The following is a 12044-nucleotide window of genomic DNA, read 5'->3' on the forward strand; positions in this document are numbered from 1 at the left end:
TGTAACGGTTACATCTTGAATGGTAAACCTTTCCGATAAGACTTCAACATTCAACACCAGTGTGGTGTCAAGAGCAAGGCTCCTCCCTTCGATGCACAGACTGCTCCCTTGCAAAGCCTAACCAGCAGTGTGTGCGCCATGTTCTGTCATCAGATGTAATCTTGTAAAAAAACTCCTTTGCCAATCACTACTGAAAAACGTAACAATCGTCAAAATGTTATACGTCATGAATGAAAATCCGTACCCATCAGCAGCAGTGGTGGCTCGATTCAAAATGTGAATGACACTTCTCACAAGCAGTGGTTGAAGAGGGCTGACCGAACGCCCCCTCCATATATTATTTATATCAGAATCTGCCAAACATCTAAAGCTGTCTCTAGCTAACGCTAGAAGTGTAGAGTTGAAGAATGCACAGCATATTCTTCAATCAGCAACTGTAGGAAGTTGGCTCTGTATGTACTATTTCAAAGTAAGAAATAGCATGCACAGAGTCCAAGGGTTCCCCTTAGAGGTAAGATAGTGGCAAAAAGAGATAATTCTAATGCTCTATTTTGTGGTAGTGTGGTCGAGCAGCAGGCTTATCAGAGGGTAGTGTTAAGCATTTGTTGTACATACACACAGGCAATAAATGAGGATCACACACTCAAAGACAATTCCAGGCCAATAGGTTTTTATATAGAAAAATATATTTTCTTAGTTTTTTTTAAGAACCACAGGTTCAAGATTTACAATCAATACTTTAAATGAAAGGTACTTCACTCACGTATCATAGGAACTTTGATTCAGCAAAATAGCATGTACAGTTTTGGCAAAAATGGCAATAAGCTATTTTAAAACTAGACACAGTGCACATTTCAACAGTTCCTGGGAGAGGTAAGTATGGATAAGTTACTTACCTGTAAATCCTAGTTCTCTTCCAGGGGTATCCTCATCAAAGTCATAAACATTGAATATTCCCGCCCTTGTGCGGGGACCCCGGAGCATATATATAAAATACATACATATTATCATGTGTAAAACAGCAATGCAGGCTATAATCATAAATAGGCTAAAATGCTTTATTTCTATGCAAGTTTTTTTTTTTTTTTTTTTTATATTATAAAATCACAATAGATCATAAATATCTACCTAAGCCCCCAAAAACTGGACTTAGGGAAGTAAACAGCAGTAAATAGCAGAGAAAAATAGAAAAAACTACATTGAAAAACAATGAAGCATTCTTAGCCAATAGGCTGCATGCAGGTTAACACAGGAGAACCATAAAAACGTTGGCACCGTGCCTTTAAGACCCTGAGCACCTCCAGTATCCCACCATGCCTCAGGGGTGAAGGGAAGGTGACAGTTGGTTCACAGTTAGGTCAGTACTTTTTTACGGTGACAATCTGTGTAACTGATCAGAAAGATAATCTGTCCTGCACTTCCAGGAGACTTGAGTCCGGGGAGGAGGGTGGGTTGTTTATGACTTTGATGAGGATACCCCTGGAAGAGAACTAGGATTTACAGGTAAGTAACTTATCCTTCTCTTCCAGGGGATCCTCATCAATAGTCATAAACATTGAATAGATTAGCAAGCCCATCCCTAAACTCTGCGGACTGTCTGAAAGAAGTGCAGGAAAAGATATATATTCATGCAAATAGATTTCTAAGAGAGGCCTGCCCCACCTGGGCATCCGCTCTTGCATCCGAGTCTAAACAGTAATGCTTAGTAAAGGTATGCACAGACTTCCATGTAGCAGCCTTACAAATCTCGGAAATTGGTACATTGTTAAGGAGGGCAGCAGTAGCCGCTTTTCCCCTTGTGGAATGCGCTTTTGGCCTAGCCAGTAATCTCTTATTAGCCAGTTGGTAAGAGTTAACAATACAAGACACAATCCATCTTGATATCGTTCGTTTAGACGCTGCCTCTCCTGTTCTTAAATGACCATAATTTAGAAACAAATGGTTAGAATGTCTAATCGGTTTTGTTTTGTCCAAATAGAATTTCAGCACTCTTTTCAAGTCTAAAGAGTGCAATGCTTTCTCAGCCGGAGTCTCCGGCTTGGGAAAGAAAGTCGGTAAAGATATAGTCTGATTGATATGGAATTCTGACACCACCTTCGGAAGGAAAGATGGGTGAGTTCGCAGAACCACTCTATTATCGTGAAAAACCGTGTACGGTTCTCTGCAAGACAGAGCCTGAATTTCGCTGACCCTCCTCGCTGAAGTAATGGCCACCAAAAAAGCCGTCTTCCACGTAAGGTGCTGTAAAGAGGCCTTGTGGATAGGTTCAAAAGGAGGGCCCATACGTTTTGACAGGACTACATTCAGTTCCCATGGAGGAGAAGGTCTCCGAATGGGAGGAAAAACCTTTTTCAAGCCTTCTAAAAAATCCTTGACTACAGGTATCGTAAAGAAGGATTCCTGAGAAGGCGACTTACGATACGCTGTAATTGCAGACAAATGAACCTTAATAGAAGATACCTGCAGACCAGACTTCGCCAGATGAAGTAAATAGGACAGTATGACGTCCTCCTGAGCTCGTATGGGATTTATACCTTGTTGAGAGCACCAGATGTAAAATCTCTTCCACTTAAAAGCGTAAGAACGCCGCGTGGAAGGTCGTTTTGACTCTTTCAAGATGCTCATGCACTCCTGTGAGAGCCCTAGGTGCCCATACTGTAGGAATTCAGGAGCCATGCTGTCAAGCTCAGAGAGGGAAGGTTGGGATGTAGGATTCTGCCTTCCATTCTGCTCAGGAGATCCGGTCTGCACGGCAACCTCCTGTGAGGTCTTTCCGATAAGTTGAGTAGGTCCGTGTACCAGAATTGGCGGGGCCATTGTGGCGCTATCAGAATCATTCTGGTTCTGGAGTTGTAAAATTTGTTGATTACTGCCGGTATGAGGGGAATCGGTGGAAAGGCGTAGAGAAATGTCCCTGACCAGTTGATCAACAGGGCATTCCCTTGAGATCCCGGACGGCAGAACCTGGATGCGAAGTCTGGGCATTTCTTGTTTGTTTCGTCTGCAAAGAGATCCAACTGGGGTCGACCCCATTGACCGAAGATGTCCTCGACGACTTCGTCGTGTAGGACCCAGTCGTGCGCGTCTTCCAGATGTCTGCTCAGGAAATCTGCCTCTACGTTTTGCTGACCTGGCAGGTGTACCGCTGTGATAGACATTCCCCTGGCCAGGAGCCAATGCCATATCGTTTGGGATTCTCGAGACAGAGGTAGTGATCTTGTTCCCCCCTGTTTGTTCAGGTAATACATTGTGGTTGTATTGTCTGTCTGAATTAGGATAGATTTCCCCTGAACCAATGGAGAGAAAGATTTGAGAGCCAGATGGACTGCTCTGAGTTCCAGTAGATTTATGTGATAGTTCTTTTCCTTGTCGGACCACAGACCCTGAGCTTGGAAGGAACCCAGATGAGCACCCCAACCCTGAAGAGACGCATCCGTTACCAGAGTGTCGACTGGAATTGTCTGGTGAAACGGAGAACCTATCGACAGGTGAGGTCTGTGCATCCACCATTGTAGTGATTGAAAAGCCACTGCTGGTAGTCGAACTCTGTCCTCCCAGTGACCAGTCTTTTGGCTCCAATTGTTCTCTAATGCCTCCTGAAGGGGCCTCATGCGTAGCCTGGCATTCGGGACAATGAAGATGCATGAAGCCATGGAGCCCAGAAGCGATGTCACCTGACGAGCTGTAGGTGCATCGGCTGTTAATAGTTGTTGACACTTCCTGTGGATTGATAAAAGTCGTTCCTCCGAAGGATACACTCTTTGGAGCTCTGTGTTTAGTATCGCTCCCAGGTAGTGGAGGTTTTGTGTTGGAATCAAGGTTGACTTGTCGTGGTTGACTTGAAGACCTAGAGACTCGAAAGTTCTTAGAACGATATCTCGATGTTTTCTCACCTGATCCGGAGATGAGGCCTTCACTAGCCAGTCGTCCAGTTAGGGGTAGACGAATATTTTTTGTCTTCGAAGGTGTGCCGCTACCACTGCTACACATTTTGAAAAGACTCGGGGTGCAGACTTCAGGCCGAATGGAAGGACTCTGAATTGGTAGTGCTGTGACGCTATCTGGAAACGTAAAAATTTCCGATGTTTGGTTGCTATTGGGATGTGAAAATATGCATCCTGTAGGTCGATGGAGCACATCCAGTCTCCCTGATGCAGTTGCGGGACAATCTGGTGAAGGGCTAGCATCCTGAACTTTTGTTTTCTTATGTACTTGTTCAGGAGCCGTAAGTCCAGAATTGGCCTGAAGAGGCCCTGTTGACCTTTTTTCGCCACCAGAAAGTAACGGGAGTACACCCCTTTTCCTTTTTGTGCCGGAGGAACCTTTTCTACAGCTTTCTTTTGTAGGAGTGCGAGAACTTCCTTGCGTAGCAGGCTGAGATGAGAAGGAAAACACCTTGCTGGCGGCAAGTGTGGAGGAGGTTTTTTGAAAAGGAGAGAATAGCCATGTTCGACAATATTGAGCACCCATTTGTCTTTTGTGATGGAGTGCCACTCGCGAAGATGATGCGTAACACTTCCCCCCACCGGAGTGGTGCACAGTGCTGAGGGAAGCAATGCCTCATTGCTTTGATGGTGTCTTTGCTGTAGACTGTTGAGGTCTACTTGACCCTCGGTCTCTTGTGGGTCTACGTGCCTGAAACAGGGGACGTCCCTGTCGTTGTTGTGGCCTCTGAGACCAGTGAGGGGTTTGAACCCTCTGCTGGAATGGTCGTCTGTCATACGGCCTGTACCTCCGCCTGAAGTCTTTTTTACGTTCCAGGCCCACTGCCCTCATCGTGTCGACTTCCGTTTTCATTCGGGCCATCTCTTCATCCGCGTGGGTACCGAACAACGAACTCCCGCTGAATGGGAGGTTCAAAATGCGCTGCTGTGCTTCCTGTTTCAGACCCGTGAGCCGTAGCCAGGAAGACCTCCTAGCGCAGATTCCGTGCGCATACCCATGCGCAGCCAAATCCGCCCCGTCCGCCGCCGCGCTGATGACCTGGTTAGATACTAGGCCCCCTTCCTGCAAGATTTCCTGGAAGTCCTGTCTATCTTCCCTGGGCAACTTTTCTGTAAATCTGTGGAGTGAGTCCCACAGAGAGCGGTCATATCTGCCCAGAAGTGCTGAGGCGCTGGAGACCTTCATAGCAGATGCCGCCGTACCGCACATCTTTCTCCCCAGAGAGTCTAGGTGTCTGCTCTCCTTATCCGGGGGGACTGTGGAAGATGATGCCACAGAGTGTGTTTTTCTGGCTGCGGCTAAGATCACAGAGTCCGGTGGCGGATCCTTCCGCAGGAATAAAGGATCTTGTTCCGGAGCTTTGTATTTCTTTTGAATCCTAGCCGGGGCAGACTTGAGAGTGGCTGGAGACAGAAAAGTGTCCATAGTCGGTTGCAGCAAACCCGGTACTAGTGGCAGCAGTTTTCTCGAGACTGATCTGTGTTGTAGGGTCTCAAAGTAACTGAGGATGAGGTGGCCGGCTCCGGTACCTCAATATTTAGCTTCTGCGCTCCCCTTAGAAGAACCTCATTAAAAGTGGTGATATCATCCACCGGGGAAATCCTAGCAAGTGGAGAATCTGTGAGTGTGGGGGAGTAGCGCCCAACAGACGATCCTGAAGAAGACCAAGAAGGTGATCTTCTGCGTGGTGTTCGTGACCTGGTTCTCCTTCGGGAACGGGACCTGCTCCGAGAGGCTGTAGCAGAGTGTGCAGGTCTTGTGGTCGGCTGACGAGAAGCAGAACGAGCCCGTCCTGCTCTAGCTGTAGGCGATGGCGTTCTCGGTAATGAGGCAGTAGGAGAATACATCCTAGAGTATTGTGAATCCGGGGATGCTGCCGGTCTATTCAGGCTCTCTAACCATCTGGGTGATAGAGTGATGGGAGAAACATGCCCCGATGCTCTGGAATGGGATGATGCACTCCTTATAGAGACCACCGGTGAGGGAGCTTTGTCCGCTGGCTCTACTGCCTGTGACACAGCTGAAGGTTGTGTCGACGTCGATTGCATCCTCGACGTCGAAGGTTGCGATGGCTGATCTGTTCTCGACGTCGAAGGTCTTGACGTCGGAGGTCTTGCCGTCGAGTGTCTTGACGCCGATCGCCTATCGCGGGACCTGGACCTACTCGCCGTCGTGTGTCTCGACGTTGAGTGGCGAGTGGTCGACGGCGGATGTTCATGCCGTCGAGGTGTTTTTGGTGTCGTGTCCTTCGACGCCAAGGGGTGAGACGTTCTCGACGGCGAACGGGAGCGCCGGAGATGGCTCGACGCCGAACGGCGGCCTGCCGTCGACGGAGATGTACCCCTGTGTCCATGCTTCGATGTTTTGTCCCTCGACGTCGGTCTGGTCGCCGTCGATCTATGCCGGTGAGACGGTGGTGCCGATGACGTCGATGGAGAACAAACAGGCACAATCCTACCTGTCGACGTCGATCGGGCCATTCCTTCTGCTGTAGGTCTGGGAAGTGAAGAGGATGTTGACTTTTTCCTCTCCTGAAGCCCATGTAGCCTGATCTTCTCTCTGTCTTTGAGAGTCCTCCTTGACATGTTCTTACAATACTTGCAGGTGTCAGGACAGTGACTCTGTGGCAGGCAGACAATACACAGAGAGTGTGGGTCTGACTGGGCTTTCTTCTTCCCACAAGAAGGACATTTTACAAAAAGAGATGGCATTTTCTGTCAAAAAAGACTTCCAAACTCAGACAAAAGATGTTATCTGTCGAGTAAACAGGAAAAACACTATTTTTAAGGATTTTTCTGAAGAAAAACTCAGAAAAACTGAGAGCTCAATGCTCCAGGATCCTCTCAGAAGAAGCCGGAAAAAAGAACTGACCTAACTGTGAACCAACTGTCACCTTCCCTTCACCCCTGAGGCATGGTGGGATACTGGAGGTGCTCAGGGTCTTAAAGGCACGGTGCCAAAGTTTTTATGGTTCTCCTGTGTTAACCTGCATGCAGCCTATTGGCTAAGAATGCTTCATTGTTTTTCAATGTAGTTTTTTCTATTTTTCTCTGCTATTTACTGCTGTTTACTTCCCTAAGTCCAGTTTTTGGGGGCTTAGGTAGATATTTATGATCTATTGTGATTTTATAATATAAAAAAATAAATAAAAAAATAAAAAACTTGCATAGAAATAAAGCATTTTAGCCTATTTATGATTATAGCCTGCATTGCTGTTTTACACATGATAATATGTATGTATTTTATATATATGCTCCGGGGTCCCCGCACAAGGGCGGGAATATTCAATGTTTATGACTATTGATGAGGATCCCCTGGAAGAGAATGGTTAGTTTTGCAGGTAAGTAAACCACCTACAGGGTTCAAGGTTGGGTCCAAGGTAGCCCACCGTTGGGGGTTCAGGGCAACCCCAAAGTTACCACACCAGCAGCTCAGGGCCGGTCAGTTGCAGAGGTCAAAGTGGTGCCCAAAACGCATAGGCTTCAATAGAGAAGGGGGTGCCCCGGTTCCAGTCTGCCAGCAGGTAAGTACCCACGTCTTCGGAGGGCAGACCAGGGGGGTTTTGTAGGGCACCGGGGGGGGACACAAGTCAACACAAAAAGTACACCCTCAGCGGCACGGGGCGGCTGGGTGCAGAGTGCCAACAGGCGTCGGGTTTGCAATAGAGTTCAATGGGAGACCCAGGGGTCTCTTCAGCGAAGTAGGCAGGCAAGGGGGGGGGGGGGGGGCTCCTCGGGGTAGCCACCACCTTGGCAAGGGAGAGGGCCACCTGGGGGTCGCTTCTGCACTGGAGGTCGGATCCTTCAGGTCCTGGGGTCTGCGGGTGCAGTGTCTTTACCAGGCGTCGGATTCTTAGAATCAGGCAGTCACGGTCAGGAGGAGCCTCTGGATTCCCTCTGCAGGTGTCGCTGGGGGGGATCAGGAGGGGTCAACTCTGGCTACTCACAGGGTCGCAGTCGCCGGGGAGTCCTCCCTGTAGTGTTGGTTCTCCGCAGGTCGAGCCGGGGGCGTCGGGTGCAGAGTGGAAAGTCTCACGCTTCCGGCGGGAAACGTGCAGTCCTTTAAAAGTTGTTTCTTTGTTGCAAAGTTGTAGCTTCTTTGGAACAGAGCCGCTGTCCTCAGGAGTTCTTGGTCCTTTTAGATGCAGAGTAGTCCTCTGAGGCTTCAGAGGTCGCTGGACCCTGGGGGACGCGTCACTGTTGCAGTTTTTCTTGAAGTGGGGAGACAGGCCGGTAGGGCTGGGGCCAAAGCAGTTGGTGTCTCCGTCTTCTCTGCAGGGTTTTCAGGTCAGCAGTCCTTCTTCGTCTTCAGGTTGCAGGAATCTATTTTCCTAGGTTCTGGGGGGCCCTAAATACTCAATTTAGGGGTGTGTTTAGGTCTGGGGGGTTATTAGCCAATGGCTACTAGCCCTGAGGGTGGCTACACCCTCTTTGTGCCACCTCCCTGAGGGGAGGGGGGGCATATCCCTAATCCTATTGGGGGAATCCTCCATCTGCAAGAGGGAGGATTTCTAAAAGTCAGAGTCACCTCAGCTCAGGACACCTTAGGGGTTGTCCTGACTGGCCAGTGACTCCTCCTTGTTTTTCTCATTATCTCCTCCGGCCTTGCCGCCAAAAGTGGGTCCGTGGCCGGAGGGGGCGGGCATCTCCACTAGCTGGGATGCCCTGTGGCGCTGTAACAAAGGGGGTGAGCCTTTGAGGCTCACCGCCAGGTGTTACAGCTCCTGCAGGGGGAGGTGAGAAGCACCTCCACCCAGTACAGGCTTTGTTACAAGCCACAGAGTGACAAAGGCACTCTCCCCATGTGGCCAGCACCATGTCTGGTGTGTAGCAGGCTGATAAAACTAGTCAGCCCACACTGTAAGTCGGGTATGTTTTCAGGGGGCATCTCTAAGATGCCCTCTGGGTGTATTTCACAATAAAATGTACACTGGCATCAGTGTGCCTTTATTGTGCTGAGAAGGTTGATACCAAACTTCCCAGTTTTCAGTGTAGCCAATATGGTGCTGTGGAGTTCGTGTATGACAGACTCCCAGACCATATACTCTTATGGCTACCCTGCACTTATAATGTCTAAGGTTTTGCTTAGACACTGTAGGGGCATATAGTGCTCATGCACCTATGCCCTCACCTATGGTATAGTGCACCCTGCCTCAGGGCTGTAAGGCCTGCTAGAGGGGTGACATATCTATGCCATGGGCAGTGTGAGGTTGGCATGGCACCCTGAGGGGAGTGCCATGTCGATTTAGTCCTTTTCTCCCCACCAGCACACACAAGCTGGCAAGCAGTGTCTGTGCTGAATAAGGGGTCCCCAGGGTGGCATAAGACATGCTGCAGCCCTTAGAGTCCTTCCCTGGCATCAGGGCCCTTGGTACCAGGGGTACCAGTTACAAGGGACTTACCTGGATGCCAGGGTGTGCCAATTGTGGAGACAAAGGTACATGTTAGGGAAAGAACACTGGTGCTGGGGCCTGGTTAGCAGGCCTCAGCACACTTTCAAATCATAACTTGGCATCAGCAAAGGCAAAAAGTCAGGGGGTAACCATGCCAAGGAGGCATGTCCTTACAGCAACTCTTTGCCATCTCTGCATACGTTATCCTTCAGTCAGAAATATGGGAAGTCCTAAGGGGCAAACTTAGGCCAGATAATGGGTGGCTGATGGTTACTCACCTTGCCTCATGTTGGTATTTCTATAAAATCACATGCTTACACTCTGTTTCTCTCTTTCTGCTAGCAGGATGATCTCAAAATGCTTTGTAAAACATTACGCTGTTGTGTACAGTTCCTTGAGCAAATGTGCATCTTCAACGTTTCCCCCTTAGTGAAAAGCAGCCAATCGTTTTTTTTTTTACTATCATCAATGGCTGTAGGTTTGGTCCAAATATTTGATAGTAGAGGACAGCCTACAGACTAAAAGTAGCAGATAACATCATTATACATCCTTTTTATCTCCCATTTCAACAACTGGATGAATCCTTAGCAAAGATAAAACAAAAGAAGGAGGCATCGGTCAGCTTTTATGTGTTTCTCTGCAGCCCTTGACCAAATTGTGCATTTTCTTGGCAAGAAGTATCAAGTATGTAATACCAATAGGGTGCATGAGAGATAGTAGACTTAACTGCCATAAATACCCGTCCGAGAGCTATGTACGTGAATAAAGCCAAGAAGGCCTCCTGAGCTCCGGTGAACTGCGCGAGGAAACTGGGTGGCGGATTTAACCCAACCTAAGTAAAGCAGCTGTATCTCGAGGAACAATGCAAATGAGGCCTTTGCCAACAGAGAGCAGTACTCTTTGGCTAAACACACATGTTCAGGCTCCCATGAATACGCTTTTTGTTTAATGCCTTCAGCACCCTTAACACTATCGCTTGCGAGGAGGGATCCTGGGAGAAGGATTAGCTAGAGCTTTGCATGCTCCTGGGAGTGGAGCTTGAAAAGGAAGCCGAACTGGTGCCAGCAGTGCTCATAAAGACAAAGGTAAAAGTACCAGTCAGGCTGGGTTCAGGGAGAGAGAGAAATAGCCAGGAGCTGTGCCAGTATGTCAATGGCCAGTGGCGAAGCCAGCCTTAAAGGTGCCAGAGCAATTTCCCTGGCTTGGGACACAAGTTATTATTAATCAACTTCAGGACTGATGTCAGCACAGTAAGAAATCCAGAGCATGCATCTAAGGAGAGCAAGGAAGGCCAATCTAACTTGAGATCCTGCTGTTTATTAATCAACGGGACAGAGGTGTCAGACCTTTACTCCTAGGAACCCACCTTCCCAAAGTGAGACCCATATCTCATAAGGAGTCCTAAAAAATTAGTCTTGGATAAGACCTGTTGGTACTGACTGCAACATGAAGTACCCACAGGCGCAGTTCGACACATTCCACTGGATGAGGTCTTGAACAAGAAATAGTTTTCTCAAGGATGATAAATCTTTCTACTGAAGGACAACTTTTAGTGTGTTTGTGTCCATCAATGCATCCTGATATTGTATCTTCTACAATAGTGTAACAATAATTTTCTAACCAGAAGATATGAGATTTCTCCTACTACTACAGCCATTGTAGCAATCCACAAGTCTGCCTTCAATCACTTATCATTGGTGTTATGCCCAGAGTGACCTTTATATTTTCTATGGACCACTCTAGTGCACCAGGAGGTATCCGGGGGAGATGCTTTTGTTTAGCTCTGGCACTCTCCCAAGTCTCAAATGTATTGAATGAGCTTGTTCAGCTAATAGGTGGCAACCTCAACCTTAGTACATAGCCATGTTTTACAATATTAGTTTGTCTTTTGTACTATCTTGTCACTCATTTAGGTGTTTCACAATGCTCCCCTCTCCAAGTGGGAGTCGTAGCTGGCAACTTTCTGCTCTAAGTCTGAAGGCATCCTATAATCTCAGATTGTCCACTCTAATGGTAGGAGGATTTTCGCTGCTGTTAAGAATGTGCCATAATGGTTTCTAAACGTGCTGCAGACTATAGCCCCTCTCTGAAGAAGATCTACAGTGGGATCTAGTGTTCTCTCCATGATAGAGTACAGTTTCTAATTCTGGCTTTCTGTAGCCCATCCAGTCATCTGCATGAGATCTGAAAATCATTTTACCTATAAACAAAATAGTCCCGAACTTCTGTTGTTCGCTGAGCTTCAAGGCAGCTTGTCTAGCTTTGACAAGCGCCACATGGAAATTCCATTACAAGAGTCACAGCCCTGAAGAGGCGATCTGTGTGATGCAAACAGCTTTGTAATATTTCAGCAGGGACAACAAAACGTCTGGCTACCAACCAAATTGAACTCCACTGGTGAGCACCACCTTGTTGCTCTGGCCAAACTTAATAGGAAAAAACACCTGAAAATAATGCCACAATGAGTATGACATTGATCCTAAAAACTAATCAGGCACCAACCTACTGCTTCTTTGGCCACAAGCCATCCAAATCTTTCTATTAAATGGTTTAATAATGCAAAATGGACAAAGACGCATGGAACAGTCACAGATCATTTATACATCTCCCTCCCCATTCTGCTCTACAGTACAACGCTGCTTATAGCTAATAAGGGACACAAATAAACATGTATCATTCAATGAGAGGCCTTAACATGCATACAAGT

At 47.6% G+C, this 12044-nt stretch overlaps 1 protein-coding gene across 1 annotated transcript in view; it reads right to left on the minus strand.

Moving 5' to 3' along the window:
- The window catches only part of LOC138267920 (cadherin-1-like), a 165113-nt gene that overhangs the window by 28196 nt on the left and 124873 nt on the right, over positions 1-12044 (minus strand). The gene's annotated exons all lie outside the window — the stretch shown is intronic.

Source organism: Pleurodeles waltl, chromosome 12 (assembly GCF_031143425.1).
Source record: "Pleurodeles waltl isolate 20211129_DDA chromosome 12, aPleWal1.hap1.20221129, whole genome shotgun sequence".
In the NCBI taxonomy this organism is placed as follows: Eukaryota; Metazoa; Chordata; class Amphibia; order Caudata; family Salamandridae; genus Pleurodeles; species Pleurodeles waltl.